This window comes from Anolis carolinensis, chromosome 5, assembly GCF_035594765.1.
Source record: "Anolis carolinensis isolate JA03-04 chromosome 5, rAnoCar3.1.pri, whole genome shotgun sequence".
In the NCBI taxonomy this organism is placed as follows: domain Eukaryota; kingdom Metazoa; phylum Chordata; class Lepidosauria; order Squamata; family Dactyloidae; genus Anolis; species Anolis carolinensis.
Window position 1 is genome coordinate 161,871,655 of NC_085845.1, and position 17,669 is coordinate 161,889,323.

The following is a 17,669-nucleotide window of genomic DNA, read 5'->3' on the forward strand; positions in this document are numbered from 1 at the left end:
CAAAGGTTTTACTTTACTTCAAGTGCATGTCTCATTTTTCTTCCTCACTTTACCCCATAATACACTTTCAGCTCTCCAAGGGTGGATCTCAACTGGCCCCGAATCTGGGAGCAATCCAGTGGATTGACCCCAGGTATTGTCCACATAGGGACTTCCCCCACTGCCCAATGGCACTGAATGCAATTCGACACTGCTGGACAGCCACCCTGTCACACATCCTGTCCTCTGTGTCACCGTGGTCTCCAGCTATGACATAGTTCTATGTGCAGTGATATCAGTCAGGTTTACTGGGAACCAAGGGGTGGGGAAGCAGTTGGAGGAATCTCCCCCTCCTCTCTCCATTCCTTTCCAGCATGCCCCATCACTTTCACAGCGATGGCACACAATGACAGAGAGGTAGGACCTGTGTTACAGCAGGAGACCGCTGTGACATGGAGGGCAGCAAGGGAAAGTAGACTGCCATCTTGTGCCCCTAGACAGCCTGAACATAGGAAACATGGGATAGCAGTGGGGATAATGGCAAAGTAATCTGTTTTTGAATCAGTCCAACTGTTCCCACAGGCCCTATGTTAAAGATTATCTGATTTCTGTGCTAGAATTCAGCCCTTTCCCTGAATTTTGGGTAACTTGGGGGCATGGTTGCTTTTAAGTGACAATGCTATTCCAGATCAACTCCATGTGACATTTGACCACCATGGGATTCATCTGCCTATACGCTGACCAAAACCTAAGTTAATAATATAATATAACTTTGTTTTTGTATCCCGCCCCATCTTCCCGGAGGGACTCGGGGCGGCTCACATGGGGACAAAGCCCAGTACACCATAAAATACAGTATCAAATGCATTTAAAACAAGAACATATAAAACAAGCATATAAACAATAAAACATAATGAACAGTAGACAAGGCACTGTTAGGGTATTCGATGGGGTCAGACGATTATATATATATATATATATATATATATATATATATATATATATATGCAGTCATTCCAATCTCTGGAGCTGGGACTCAAACTCTTTGGCAGCCAAGATCTTTTATTTTCTTGATGACCTAATATGTCCCTTCCACACTCCACAATTATAGGGCTTTAATTAAATTGCTCTGGTTCTATCATAAGCATTTAGAATTTAGGGTGGGGGGATTTGGAATTCTGAGTAAGAGAGAGCTTCAGTGCCTCAAACAATGAACCCCAGGATGCTGTAAGATACAATCCTAGTTGTTCAAATGGAATCATAGGGCTATAATTGTGTAATGTGAAAGAGAACAATGTCTTTATACACCAGAGATGACGATAACATAGGCCATGGGCCACCCATTGTCCCCAAAGGCATTTTTGCACTCTCAGGGCACTGATGACAATTCCAATGCATATTGGGGGGGGGGGGGGGGGAGGCTGCAAAAATCTGGAATCCATCCCACAATGACTCCAAAAGTGGTAGAAATTTCCCCCTAGATCTTCTGAGGTACAGTGATATCTTGAGCTAAGAGTTTAATTTGTTCCATGACCGAGCTGTTAACTCAAAAAGCTCTTATCTCAAAGCAAATTTTTTTGATTACTTGTTTTTAAATAAGAAAATGTATTTTATAAATAATAATGATATATAAATGCACATTCACATGGAAATATACAAAAAGATCAACTTTAAAATCATCGAAACACAAAGTTGTGGCAAGGAAGCACACAAAGAAAAACTTGCACATTCACATGGAACAATAAAACAGAAAAATCAACTTTAAAATGGTAGAAGTACAAAATTGTGGCAAGGAAGCACAAAGCACAAAGTGATGATGCTGAAGCATCCTTTTCTTAATTATTTATTATTATTTATTATTATTCATTTCTATCCCGCTCTTTTCACCCCACAGGGGACTCAGAGCGGCATACAACATACATTTAGGCAAAAATTCAATGCCACATTATACAAAGCAATTAAAACATAACAAAAAAATCAATAGAAACAATCAACATATAAATACAATTTAAAACCATTAACATTAAGATATTACAACATAAAAATATAAAAACAGCATCTGGGTACACCTTCCCACTCCCCCTTCATGATCTTAAGGTCTTCTTTGGCTCTCTTGGATGGACTGGGCCCTTGCCAGCATCCTCCTTTTATGCCCCAGCCTCTGGAGGCAGCAGGTGTTTCTGCTGGGCCTTGTTTTAGCCGGGCAGTCAGGGCTTAAGTCTGCAAGGAGCCAGTCACCAGGATCTGAGATCAAAGGCAGCCTGCAGCAGACAAACACTGCCCTTTCCTCCAAGCTCCCTGTTGCTGATGTTCTTTGGCTCTCTTGGGTGCTGCTGTACTCATTCCAGCCTTTCTCCCTCTCTTGCTCTCTCTCCCTCTCTCTTTTCATGAAGACAAACATATCAGCAATAAAAATCACACAAAATCAAATAATCCAAAGTTCCTCAGAGCAAACAAGAGTAACGTGGGCAGCAATCTCCCAAAGCGGACAAAAGCAAAGTAGACAGCAATCTCCGAAAGAGGACAAAAGCACAAGGCACGGAAGCATGAGGCACTGGGGCAGCTCCCTTAAAGCCCTAAAGCCCTGTACTCTCGCACTAGCACTCCCTCTGGTGCTAGCGTTTAACTCAAAATACTGATCGTATGTCAAAGCTATTTTGAGTCAAAACACTTAAATTGGTATGCTCTTAAGTTGAGGTTCCACTGTACTTTCAAATTCTATAGTTTCAGTTCTCAGCTCCTGATTTGTTTTGTTTTGTTTACCTCAAATGATGGCCAAGTCAGATGAAATGCCAAGACTTCACAGTTACCATCTCTAAAGCGAAAGGATAGAGTCTGAAGCAGTGGTTCTCAACCTGGGGTCCCCAGATGTTTTTGTCCTACAACTCCCAGAAATCCCAGAAAAGTTTACCAGCTGTTAGGATTTCTGGGAGTTGAAGGCCAAAACATCTGGGGACCCCAGGCTGAGAACCACTGGTCTGAAGCAGTGGCTTTCAACCTGGGATCCCCAGATGTTTTTGTCCTACAACTCCCAGAAATCCCAGAAAAATTTACCAGCTGTTAGGATTTCTGGGAGTTGAAGACCAAAACATCTGGGCACCCCAGGCTGAGAACCACTGGTCTGAAGGATATAAAGAGAACTCAAATGCTTCTGAAATCAAGGACACATTTTAAAACAACTATGTGAATTAGTCCCATTGGATTCACTGCACTTTAAGACAGCTTCATTTTATCTGGATTGTACCTTAAAGCTCCAAGTGGACTCCTGGGACCTTTCCTTGATGAAGATCAAGGAAACATAGTTTGCTTTAATGTCTCGAGCAGGACACACTGGCCTCCCAACCAAGTGGCTATCAATTTTGTTCTTTCTGTCATAGAGGGAATTCCTCATCCTTCCTCCAAAGGATATAAGGAAGATTCAGGGATATATCCTTTAAGACTAATTTGCTAATGTTTGTTATGCAAATTTGATATCTCAGAGACGGCCTTGGTCGCCTTGGTGGATGACCTCCGCAGGGAGCTGGACAGGGGGAGTGTGACCCTGCTGGTTCTCTTGGACATCTCAGCGGCTTTCGATACCATCGACCATGGTATCCTTCTGGGGAGGCTCGCCGGGATGGGACTCGGTGGCACAGTTCTGCTGTGGCTTCAGTCCTTCCTGGAGGGTCGTTCCCAGATGGTGAAGCTGGGGGATACTTGCTCGGACCCCTGGCCATTGACCTGTGGGGTCCCGCAAGGGTCTATCCTATCCCCCATGCTATTTAACATCTACATGAAACTGCTGGGAGAGGTCATCCGGAGTTTTGGAGGGTGTCGCCATCTCTACGCAGATGACACACAAATCCACTACTCGTTTCCATCTAACTCCAAGGAAGCCCCTAGGATGCTGAACCAGTGCCTGGCCGCTGTGGCGGACTGGATGAGGAGGAACAAGCTGAGAATCAATCCTGACAAGACAGAGGCCCTCCTGGTCAGTCGCTCGTCAGATCGGGGTATTGGGTGGCAACCTGTGCTGGACGGGGTTGCACTCCCCCTGAAATCACAGGTCCGCAGTTTGGGGGTCCTCCTGGATTCAGCGTTGACGCTTGAGGCTCAGGTGTCGGCGGTGGCCGGGAGGGCTTTCGCACAACTCAAACTTGTGCGCCAACTGCGACCATACCTCGTGAAGTCTGACTTGACCACGGTGGTCCATACCCTAGTTACCTCTAGACTGGACTACTGTAATGCGCTCTACGTGGGGCTTCCCTTGAAGACGGCTCGGAAATTACAACTGGTCCAACGCTCGGCTGCCAGATTAATAACGGGGGCGAGTTACAGGGAGAGATCTACTCCCCTGTTTAAGGAGCTCCACTGGCTACCGTTCATTTTCCGATCCCAATTCAAGGTGCAGACCATCATATATAAAGCCCTAAACGGTTTGGGACCCACCTACCTTCGTGACCGTATCTCCTACCACAAACCTGCCCGATCTCTTCGATATCAGGGGAGGCCCTCCTGTCGCCACTGCCTTTATCCCAGACCCGCCTTGTAGGAACAAGGGAGAGGGCCTTTTCCGCTGTGGCCCCCCGTTTGTGGAACTCATTGCCCATTGAAATCAGGCAAGCCCCCACTCTTTTAGACTTTAGGAAAGATCTAAAAACATGGCTCTTCCGATGTGCTTTCGGAGAGTAACTGTTACACACTTTTTTGTTACTCCCCCCATCATCTATCCTCCAGACTGTTTGCTATTTTATGTCTCTGCTCCCTATGGTTTTATTCTTATCTTTTTCTCACCCCAGGTTTTAACTGAGTGTTCATGCGGCCCGCCCTGTTATATTGCTTTTTTGATTTTGTGTTGTACTGTACATGATTATTTTTGTATTGTTGTAATTGTATTATGATATGTTGTTTTTATATTTTGCTATATTGTATTGTTCTGGGCATGGCCCCATGTAAGCCGCCCCGAGTCCCCGTTGGGGAGATGGTGGCGGGATATAAATAAAGTTTTATTATTATTATTATTATTATTGTTTACCTTGTATCTATCTCTCCCCCACCTCTTTATATGTTCTGAGATATTAATGTCAGCCAGAAAGACTGCTGTAATATAAATGTGGAGTTTGTTGTTTTGAAGACTCTTTTCCTTTTCCTTAAGGGAGAAACAATGGCCTCAGGCCAAAGCTGCATTATTCCAGGTGTTACATGCTGCTTCTTCCCCTCCCCAGCCTGACTCCCATCTAGGCTCCTTAATGGTGCTGTCATCTTCCTGTAATTGTTTCACCTCTATAGGATTTCCTGAGAACCTTCTTAATAATAGAGTTGGCAGTTCCCTTGGTATATGCATCAGTAGATTGCATTTGGGTAGCAGCCTAATGGTTGTCTGGACAGCAAGCTGTCTCCAAATAGCAGTTAGCAGCAACCAAGGGAACTCAAGCTGAGTTACTTACAAGTTAACATAGGTCGGTTCTTTTTCTGCATATGATTTAATATGACATATTGGGAATGGAAGCGGAAGTGTGAGGTCGCGGGCAAGAAAAGGCAGATAAGAGGGTGATGTAATGAGTCTGAAAATTGCTAGCATGACAAAGCTTCCTTAATATGTTTAAAGATATTTAATATATCTTAATTGGTGTATTTTTTTAAAATAAAAAATCTCTTATTTGCAGGATTGATTGACAGTTTCATTTTTACGTATTATTAATTTGCTTGTTTAGCTCCTGATCTCAACATTGCTGGTTCTTCTCTACTTTTGTACGGAAGTAGGCTAGAGAAACTTATCTAGTTGTGGCCATATAGGCTTTCCATCAGGTCAGACCTTTTAACTATATCATATATATCCCTCCTCTGCCATCACAGAATTTCCATTTTCTTGAGGCAGTAGCAATAGGGAAGGGGAAAAAGAAACAAAGGAAGAGAAGGGAGAGGGAGAGGAAGAGGAAGGAGAGAGAAGCTGGTATTTTTCGCCTATGATTCTGAGTAAAATGCATGTTAAATGGTTTACATACCCACTATGGACTGGGATAAAAATACTTTACCGTATACTGGAATACAAAAGGCTTTACCTATCCTGCTATTGATTTGAAACCAATTGACATAATGATACAGCTAAGAATAGAATTTGAAGATAGGGAAAAGTATGCCTTCAAACATAAAAACAAAATGTTGATCCTCAATTTGACAACAGCTAATTCAAAGGGATTAGCAGAATCACTGCAGGCAGCATAGTAGAGTGTAAAAACAGCACTGGGAGAGTCAATCTTCCTCATCCTTTGGCAGTTTGTTCCAAGCTTTTTCCGAGAGGTGTTTTCCTCCACACCCTCCCCTTGCTTGATCTGCGTGGCAGAAACAAATATGTAAAAATATATTAAAACAACCTTCCCCAGGCAGATAGGAAGATTAGAATTATAACTGTCTCCCATGAAAAGGACTCAAGGGTGCTTTCAAGAAAATAATATAGGTACTTAAAAGGACAATGCATAAAATAAACTATATATATATATATTTAAATTCATCTGTGAAAGAAAAAAAAAATCAAATTGAAAATGCCCACAGAGCAACTAAGATTGGTTGCCAAAAGTCTGCCTGAGTAAAAAGGTATTTTCCAGCTGGCAGATATAGAGAGCAGAGGCACTTTGGTCTCCCTCGGTAGACTGCAGCTCCCATTATCCAAATGAAGTAAGATCATCTAGAGCAAGAATAGGCAAACTTTGGTGCTCCAGGTGTTTTGGACTTCAACTCCCAGAATTCCTAATAGCCTACCAGCTATTAGGAATTATGGGAGTTGGAGTCCAAAACACAAGGAGAGCCGAAGTTTGCTCGTGCCTGAACAAGAGCATTGCTTCTTAAACTGTGGTTCCCACCCATAAATGGGGTCCCATAAGAGAAAGTGCTGCTTGTGAAAAATTTGGCAACAGTAAAAGGTTTCTGAATACCACCTAGTGGTTGTTTTACACATTTACACAAATCTCTTAGTAACAACTTGCAGTATTTACAATAGACTTTGTAGAAAATGGCTCAGCTATCCATACACCTAAAAATGAAAATCTGTATATGTGTATGTGGCATGGGTGTCCATTTACACAGACAGGCTCCCGTCTCCACAAACAGCTACAACTCCCAGTGCTAATGAGCCACCAATTGCCCTCCCTTCAAAGAACATTGCAAGTTACAGCGAGTGCCATGAACATGTCCAAGAGCCCTGCCAATGTCCTCCACAAAAACCATATTACTCACCACTCAATACAGGGACAATTTCATCCTAGATTTTCTTTTTTTCTTCCACCAAAGACACTTCCCAGTGTTCTTTTCTCTCTCCATGGTGTGGAATTTGCATGACCCCGCCCACTGCCTCCCCCTTAAACCTTTCCTACCCTTTCCTATGGCACACAGCAAACAGAGCAGAATTGATCAGCAACTGAACAACTAAACATACTGGAGGGGTTTGAGGGACTGATGATGGCCGTTGTAGTTCACCCTGCATCAAGACACAGCACTGTGACCCCCACCGACAATGGACCGGGACAAAACTTGGCAAACACAACCCTCATGACCAACCAAACATACTGGAGGGGTTTGGGGGGAACTGGCTTTCATTTTGCGGAGTTGTAGTTCACCTACATCCAGAGACACAGTTTTTTTTTCATCGCGTCAATAACAATACTTCAAGTCGCTTCTGATGTAAGAGAATTGATCGTCTACAGATAAGTTTCCCAGGGATGCCTGTATGTGTTACCATCCTGTGGGAGGCTTCTCTCATGTCCCTGCATGGGAAGCTGGGGCTGACAGATGGGAGCTCACCACCGATCTTCAGGTCAGAAATTCAGCTGGCAGAGGGGTTTATCCCTTGCACCACCGCGGCTCTCAGAAACACTGTGACCCACACTGACAATAGACCAGGACCAAACCTTGCACACAGAACCCCCATGACTAATTGAACCTACTAGAGGGAATTGATGGGTACTGACCTACCATGGTGGAAGCTTTAGTTTATCCTGCAGCCAGAGAGCACACTGAATCCCACCGATGATGCATCTAGAGAGCAAACTTGCCCAACATGACAAACTTTATCCACTAATGGAGTTTCAGGGGGTTAATCTGTCATGATGTGAGTTGTAGTTTACCCACAACCTTATGCATTTTGGACAATTAAAACATTGACTTTTTCAAATAACCTGGGCAACGCTGGGTACCCAAGCTAGTATTACATAAAAAGGGCAATCAGGTTGTTTAGAAAGCCTTGGAAATGCTGATTTGTTACACTATGTACATTTTGTTCCTAGGTTACAAATGTCATTTACTAATTGGTTCTATTATAAAAACATGGAAAAAGTTTATTAAACTGCAAAAATATTGTTTTTGCAAGAGATCCTACAGCACATTTTGCTATAATTTTTCAATGAATATCTCATTGAGTCTCAACCAATTCAACATAGTTTGTGGCAGCCACAAAAAGAAGCTTATAGACTATAACAACTACTTTCAAAATAAGTACCACACAATTAAACAAGAAATGACACTTTCAATGCAGGCACAGAACATTTTTTTCAAATTTTGTTGCATAGTGTTATTAGTAAATGTTTGATTTTTAAACCTATTTTATACACCTATATTTCTAGTTGTGTAAACATTTCTCAGGTGGAAAGGGGTCTTGAGTGGAAAAAATGTAAGACGCCTTGATCTAGAGCCCTGTTCAGTTACCCATTTTGTGTGTAGATTAGACACCCAGAAAGAACTGTATTTTTTTTATTTAAAAAATTTATATGTTAGCAAATCCATTACAACATGTACCCTCGGTTCACTTCTGACACAATAAATAATAACTACAGTAGAGTCTCGCTGGATAAGCGAATATGTTGGATAATAAGGAGGGATTAAGGAAAAGCCTATTAAACATTAAATTCGGTTATGATTTTACAAATTAAGCACCAAAACATCATGTTATACAACAAATTTGACAGAAAAAGTAGTTCAATAGACAGTAATGCTATGTAGTAATTACTGTATTTACGAATTTATCGCCAAAATATCATGATGTATTGAAAACATTGACTACAAAAATGCATTTGATAATCCAGAATGTTGGATAAGCGAGTGTTGGATAAGTGAGACTCTACTGTATGTCCTTTTTACTGTAATGCCCAGTTACCCTGGAAATCAAACATAGAGTAATTTGCCACTTGCCAATGTTTTCCTTTGTTATAGTAAAGATAAAGGTTTCCCTTGACATTAAGTCTAGTCGTGTCTGGGAGTTGGTGCTTATCTCCATTTCTAAGCCGAAGAGCCGGTGTTGTCCATAGACACCTCCAAGGTCATGTGGGCAGCATGACTGCATGAAGTGCCATTACCTTCCCACCAGAGCGGTACCTATTGAGCTACTCACATTTGCATGTTTTTAAACTGCTAGGTTGGCAGAAGCGGGAGTTGACAGCAGGAGCTCATTCTGCACCCCAGATTCAAACCACTGACCTTTCAGTCAGCAAGTTCAGCAGCTCAGTGGTTTAATCCGCCACGCCATCGGGGGCTCCTTCCCTTGTTAAAATCTCTGGATTTTAAAGTGGACTTGGGAATTCAGATCAGGAAATGGAACACAACCACAATACTACATGTCAGATGCAGGATCTTGGCCAAAATGTTTTGTTCATTTCCATGCCTTTTCAGCTGTAGTTCAAATAGTAGATCAATTGCTTCTTCTCAAAAACAAACTGTAACTTCAGTGAGTAACATGGCAGTATTTTTCCCTATTTTCATTCTTTTTTCCTAATCTTAACCTGAGAATACTGCACCGAGATTTTGGCTGAAGACCAGACAGAAAACTTTGTTGTTGTTGAAAAAAGGAAAGGAAACAAGTCAAATGATCTGAACAGATTTTATATACCATAAGCACTTGAGTTAACACTAGCTGTGAAAGAAGTGGCATCAGGAGAAATCTGCAAGCTGTAGGTATGTGTCTGTTTGGGGGCGGAGGGGATATTACCTGACAGTTCTGTCAGTGAAATACCATGCCCCAATATTATGCATTGCACATAAATTAATTTGCCCTGAAGGATGAGAAATTTCAGGTGTGAAATGGATGAGGCAACAGTTGTAAATTAAATGAGACATGGTTTTCTTTTTCTTTTTTCCTCCTTGGGTGCAATGTATTGGCATGCCCACAGCTGCAGGCAGGTTTAGAGCAAATAAAAATAAAGTTTTTCACATGCCCATTGATGAAGACAGCAGATGGAACACTAGAGTATATTAAATATTTCTCAGCAATGATTAGACATTGGATTACACTCTAATACTTTGAGGGGATTTTTTCCCCTGAAGATTATTTTATGTGCAGCATGTCGTATGCACATGCACATGGTTATATGCAAGGCAAGGGAATTGGCACTCTGGTGCCCTTCAGTGGACTACATTGCCTATTATCCAGGAATTTACATGGCTGTGAACTACAACCCCCATAATCAACAGTTAGCACTCTAGATCTGATGAGAGTTCTCCAGCATAACTCAAATGCATCCTATCACTAAATGTGGATTACATGATTTCTAGAACGGAGTGCATATGCATTTTTAAAAATATGTGTATTCCTCATTAAATGTGCATTTGAAAGAGGAAAGTCACTTTCTATGTAAGAATGTGGACACAGAAAATGGCTCTACCCAAAGATTGAGAGTTATTCATATGTATGTATGTATGTATGTGTGTACCTTCATGGCGACCCTATGCATTTCTTAGGCAAAAGGTACTCAGAAGTGGTTATGTCAATTCCTTCCTCTGAAATATAGCCTACATCACCTGGTATTAATTGGCAATCTCCCATCCAAGTACTAACCAGAAGTTATCCTGCTTAACTTCCAAGATCAGACAGGATCTAAACTTAGAATTCATATATTTGCTGTGTTCACATTTTAGTCATAACTTTGCCTGCCTAAACTGTTCACATAAACTTGGAATGCCTAAACTTCGTAAACAGCACTTTTTAATAATCATCTAAAGTTTTAAGTTACTTTAATGCTAAAATTTGGAGGCTGAAGAAACCTTTCATTTTCTGAGAAGGGACAACATTCAACTTTGGGAAAGGCAGTAGAGTCTCGCTTACCCAACATAAACGGGCCGGCAGAATGTTGGATAAGCGAAAATGTTGGTTAATAAGGAGGGATTAAGGAAAAGCCTATTAAACATCAAATTATGTTATGATTTCACAAATTAAGCACCAAAACATCATGTTTTACAACAAATTGACAGAAAAGGCAGTTCAATACATGGTAATGTTATGTAGTCATTACTGTATTTATAAATTTAGCACCAAACATCGCAATGTAGTGAAAACATTGACTACCAAAACACTGACTACTAAAAAAATGACTACAAATAAAGATAGAATTGCATAAAATGAACTTACAGTAACAACATGTCAGAAGTTAAATCTGTAAGAAGTTCAGTCCTGTGAAGATTTTAAAAAATCTGTGATCCTTTTCTGCCTAGAGAAACAGCTGTAGATCCGGGCAGGAGGCAGACTGTGTTGGATAATACAGAACGTTGGATGAGCGAAGGTTGGATAAGTGAGACTTTACTGTATCTTCATTTCACACACCCCATAGCTGCACCCATGTTTGAATCCCATCCTACTGATGCTGTGGCACAAGCATCCAGCAACATGCTCAGAAGAGACGGAGGTAAATATAGAAGAGCCAATTAAACATTGGCAAGTCACTAAATATAGTGTGTTTGTGTCTGTAATGGTGTTAAATAAATCAAAATTTCACAATGAAAATCAACTAAAATATCACAAATACAAATAAAAAACTCCTCACATTTTTTAAAAATCCAAAAAATCAGAAGAAACAATTATAGCACTATAAGCCTAGAACAATCTTCCGCTTTTAGCTCTCTATACAAATGCTTTGTTTTATGAAGCAATGGCAGTGGCAGCTGATAATAGTCATGTCAGTGGGGTGGTGAATATGGCAGGGAATTGAATCTGAATTTTAAAGAACCTGTTTAGGATGCTGAACTCTCACTTTAAGTTCAACACCTTCATTCGGGTATAAATCCTTGACTATTTGCATCAAAGATAAATAAAGATAAGTTTTTTCCTCACTGAAAGAGAAAACAAATATTTCTACAACATATTCTCCCTGAAATTGAATGTCCCAAAGTGTTGCAGGGGCATTATTTTATAGGGAAAACTTGCAGGATTTTTTGTGCAAAGTCCAGTTCTCGGCCCATAAAAAGGGCTTTCCACATATAAAATCTTGCCTCTATCTGTGCAAACCAACCCATATGTTTATCACTGCATAATAATTTCTCAATTGCAGATTATAAGAGAAAAATGCTCTTAATTATTGCCAGTCTATTATCACCCCCAGCATGGTTCCCCAAGTATCAGAAACTGTTTTGGCCTTTGAATAATTACATGAATAACAATTGCAAATACCCTTTCTGTTTCTATTTTTCATGTTCAGACTAGACCCCAGGAAAAAGTTGCCATTCCATTATTGTGGAAGCCACCATCTGCATAGATTAATGCTAGACACATTTTGACAAAACTGAAGAGAACAGAGTCAGCAAACTGGAGTATCTTTTCTGTTGTGTTTGTTGTCCTATGAGTTGTGGGAGCTGTGATATGTTTTGTCTCTATGGAAAGGGTGGGGCAGTCCTTAATAAAATCTTACCTAGAATCATAGGATCATAGAATAATAGAGTTGGAAGAGATCACATGGGCCATCAAGTCCAACCCGTGTCATGCAGGAAATGCATAATCAAAGCACTCCTGACAGATGGCCATCCAGCCTCTGTTTAAAAGCCTCCCAACACTGCGAGGCAGAGAGTTCCACTGTTGAACAGCTCTTACAATCAGGAAGTTCTTCCTAATATTCAGGTGAAATCTCTTTTACCATAATTTGCATCCATTGCTCCAAGTCCTAGTGACAATGCAAACAGAGACTTCTCCGTTTTGCCTATATCTGATTAGGAAACTGTCAGAAGGCAGCCCAGGCAAAGGGAGGAAATGATATTTTGCATATTTTCCTTTAGGAAACCAGTGTGTGCTGGCACAAAAGCTAAAACTTCAGGTTCAGCAACACCAGTGCTTAATTTGCAAAATAATGCAGTTGAGTTTATTCATAGTGTCATGTGTAGTAGATTTTGTGTTCCAGGCTTCTGGTTGATCTTTGAAGGAAAAACTAAGAAGAAAAATATGTTCAACCTTTTTTCTGCCATTCTTTTTCCAATTGAGCCCCTTTTTTGTACTCCTCCACCATAGATTTCCAGACACACACAAACAAGAAGAGGGAATAGCACCAGAGTAAAGGGAGATATTAGAAGGCTTCAGACAAAGATGGCAGAAGAATTACCAGGACAATGTCTGTGGAGTGAAACTCAGCAAATAATAATAATAATAATAATAATAATAATAATAATAATAATAATAATAATAATAATAATAATAGTATTATGTATTTCTTACCTGCCTCTCATCATGGCTTGAGGCAGGTTACAAAAATTAAAATCCATAAGAGCAGCAAAAACATTACAAATACATACTCAAAAATGTACCCCCATAAAAGTTACTCATCAAAACGTATCTCTACAAAATACATACTAAAACACACAAAACAGGGATCAAACAAAGGACACTAAAAATTCATGTTTAAAGACTGTTTGGGGCAGGCCTGCCAGAAGTGATAGGTCTTCATGTGGTTTCTAAATTCCAACAGCTCATTTAGCTCTCGGAGTTCTTCCTACATTGTGGGATGGCCAATGAAAAGGTTCTCTGAATGGTAGTTGCCAGTCGGGTTCTGGCTCATTGGAGCAGATGCCCTGCAGAAGACCAAAGTGTATGGGGAGGATTGTATGGGAGAAGGCAATTCTTTATGTAATCTGGACCCAAACCATGGAGGGCTTTAAAGGTCAAAACCAACACCTTGTACTTTGCCTGGAAACTAATTGGCAGCTAGTTGAGTGACTATAGGATAGGTGTGATATGCTCACTTCTAAATGTTCCTGTAACCAATCTGGCTGCTGCAGTTTGAACCAGCTGGAGTTTACGAACTTGATAGAAGGGTAACACAATGTAAAGCACATTGCAGAAGTCCAACCTTGAGGTTACCAGTGCATGAGGTTACCATCTTCAGTTCTTCCAAATCTAGGAAGGGGTGAAGCTGACGTATCAGCTGAAGCTGCATCTACCTGGACTGACATTTGGAGAGAGAAATCCAGGAGTACTCTCAAGCGGAGAGCACAGCTTTTCAGGGGGAGTGTAACCCCATCCAGAACTGGTTGACACACCTCCATCCCCAGATGAGGACCCTTGACAGTAAGCACCTCTGTTTCATCTAGATTCAGTTTCAATTTGTTTTTCCTCATCCAGTCGATTACGTGCTCCAGGCATTTATTCATTCAGAGGAGACACATCCTTAGCTGAAGCTGTTTTTGAAGGCATGTAGAAATATATTTGGGTGCCATCAGCATACTGATAACACCCTGCCCCATGTTTATGGGTGATCTCTTCCAGTGGCGTCATGTAAATATTAAAAAGCATTGGGAATAGAATGGTACCTAGTGGGACACCACATAACAGCTCCTTTTTGGAGAAGCAGCTGTCCCCAAGCACCACCATCTGCTTGAAAGGTATGACGAGAACCATTGCAGCACAGTGCCTCCCAGCTCTTCCAGGCGTTCCAGAAGGATACCATGGTCGAAGATATTGAAGGCTGCTGAGAGATCTAGAAGCATCAACAGAGGCACACTCCACCTGTCAATGTTGCGACTGAGATCATACACTAAGGCAACCATCACAGTCTCAACTCCGTATTCTGTTCTGAAGCAGGTTTGAAATGGGTCAAGGAAGTGTGTGTTATCCAAGACTGCCTGAAGTTGGAGGGCACCCACCTTCTCAATCACATTGCCCCAAAAAGGGAAAACACTGATCTGTAAGTATTAAGGTCCAGGGATCCAGGGAGGTCTTTTTTCAGCAGTGGTCTAACTACTGCTTCTTTTAAGCAGCATTTAAAGTTTCCCTCCCTGAAAGATGCATTAATAATTTGTTGTATTTGAGATCGAATCTCTTGCCTGGATGACCAGCCAAGATGGACAGGGATCAAGAAGGCAGGTTCTCTTCCTTATTTGCCCCAGCAGTTTGTTCACAACAACAGTACTCACCAATTGAAACTGATCCAGTGTAATCCCACTTATAGAGTTGCTGGATATCTTGTTATTGGCCTCTGCTCCAATAACCGCATCTAAGTCAGCTCTTATGCGAGAGATTTTACCTGCAAAATGGTTGTTAAAAGCATCACAGTGAACTACAGAAAGTTCTAGCAAAGGGTTCAGAGGGGACGACACCTGGGTTAAGCCTCTCACCACTCTGAACAGCTCAGCTGGGTGAAAATTTGCAGATGCAATGTATGCAGAGAAGAAAGCTTTCTTCGCTGGAAGTATTACCACTTTATAGGAGCAAAGGTGCCCTCTATACTATGTCTTGTTGCATAAAAGTTGACTTTTCCTCTATCTGTGATCAAGGGAACCTGTTTTGTCATCGGTCAGAGAGGACTTTGGGAGTAAGCGTGTCAATAGCTCTGGTTAGATTTTGATTCCATTTATTGACCAGGGATTCAACAGGATCATCAGTGATGCCAGCTATAGAACCTTCTAAGGAATCTCAGAGGATTGATTAGCCATTTTAATAGGTCCTCCACCCCTGCAAGGATAGGTTGTAGCTGTGATACTAGGCCTGAACAAAAAGTGATCTGTCCATGATAACTTGGAGGTATTGATCACCTCCGCTCACAGATCCATATGTTCTGAGCTACCAATATTGAGCTAATTTGGTAGCAGAGCTATTCACACAACTGATGGTTGAACATTCATGATGGAGAATACTACTACATACTACTAGAAATGCTAAAATGTTTGATTACTTTTTAAAATGGACTTTATCATTCATAATTCTGACCACCCAACTGGTCATATTTGTGACTGCTTGTGCAGTCTAGCTCCTTGTTGGAATATTTACTGCCAATACATTACTATTGTGCCATTGAAAATTAAAAAAAATGTTGTCTAGTACTGCCCTATCCCTGATCATCATCATCATCATCATCATCATCATCATCATCACAATACCGAGTTGACTATCCTGTCTGCTGCCCATCTTCACTCAGCATAGAAAAACATATGGCTGTCATGTACATTGTACACAGTTATTTTGGGCAGGTAAACAGAAGTAGACACAACATCAGACCCCCTCTCTTTCTTCCCTATCTCACTGTTACCACTTTTCTAAATTTCATTCCTGAGTGAAGAAAAACATCATCTCCTCTCTGAACTCTCTATCTTAATTCAGACTAACTAAGCCAGTCCAAATGTGTGTCCTATACTGCTCTTTTGAGCAGCCAGGCCTGGCTAGGAAGCTAGTATGACTCCTATTCTCCTCTCTGCCTTGTTTCCGAATCTTCTGCTCCTCATTAGTTTCAAAACCAGTCACAATGGAGGGTAAACTAGGAAGCCACACACACAACTCTTCCTCTGCTCTCATTTACTGCTTAATTTGAGTCAGATCAATCCAAACTAATGACTAATACGTAAAAACTCAATTATGATATTTTGGAGAAAAAGGGAATTATAGCCTTCTTAAAAACAAACTCTATTCTGCCTTGGTCAGACCACACCTGGAATACTGTGTCCAATTTTGGGCACCACAGTTGAAGGGAGATGTTGACAAGCTGGAAAGCGTCCAGAGGAGGGCGACTAAAATGATCAAGGGTCTGGAGAACAAGCCCTATGAGGAGCGGCTTAAAGAGCTGGGCATGTTTAGCCTGCAGAAGAGAAGGCTGAGAGGAGACATGATAGCCATGTACAAATACGTGAAGGGAAGTCATAGGGAGGAGGGAGCAAGATTGTTTTCTGCTGCCCTGCAGACTAGGACACGGAACAATGGCTTCAAACTACAGGAAAGGAGATTCCACCTGAACATCAGGAAGAACTTCCTCACTGTGAGGGCTGTTCGACAGTGGAACTCTCTCCCCGGGGCCGTGGTGGAGGCTCCTTCTTTGGAGGCTTTTAAGCAGAGGCTGGATGGCCATCTGTCAGGGGTGCTTTGAATGCGATTTCCTGCTTCTTAGCAGGGGGTTGGACTGGATGGCCCATGTGGTCTCTTCCAACTCTACTATTCTATGATTCTATGAAAAAAAAGAACACCATTCCAAATAATTGCTTCAAAGGGTATCTAGTTACCAAAGTAACTCATGGCACATTTCACACAACCTGCTTAATATTGTGGTAAGCCTTAGTGATTATGTCCCAACTGTGGCAGATGTTGCAACAGGAAAATTGCCACTTTGGTTCTTCACCCGATTAAGCCACAGCAAACAATTTGCCAGAATATGATTTTCCAGAGCTTTTGGGGGGTTCTCCTTGTGAGTGGCAAGACAATAGAGAAGTACCCTTCACTTATGCAGAATGTTGTGTGAAAACAACCCCATCCTGTGTGATAGATGCAGGAAGCACTGAATAGCATATATAACAACACTGCTATTTCCTGTGCTGAAGTAGGTAAAAACATGATTTATAAGTTTTAGTAGTTTATAAATGCAATGTAGTCAAAATAAATGCAGTGGCCACAGGGGTAGTGATCAATGGGTCACACTGGAGTGTTTATGGATGCTTTTAAAATTTCTGTTCCCTAAGGTCACTATCCATTACAATATATCTAATATTTCTTC

At 41.3% G+C, this 17,669-nt stretch overlaps 1 long non-coding RNA gene across 1 annotated transcript; it reads left to right on the plus strand.

The window, feature by feature from the left end:
• The first annotated feature begins 289 nt into the window (after positions 1-289).
• LOC134299243 (uncharacterized) lies at positions 290-13,311 on the plus strand. The gene is made up of 3 exons (XR_010006426.1): positions 290-396; positions 11,431-11,621; positions 12,411-13,311. It is a non-coding gene; the product is annotated as an uncharacterized LOC134299243 (long non-coding RNA).
• The last annotated feature ends 4,358 nt before the right edge of the window (positions 13,312-17,669 follow it).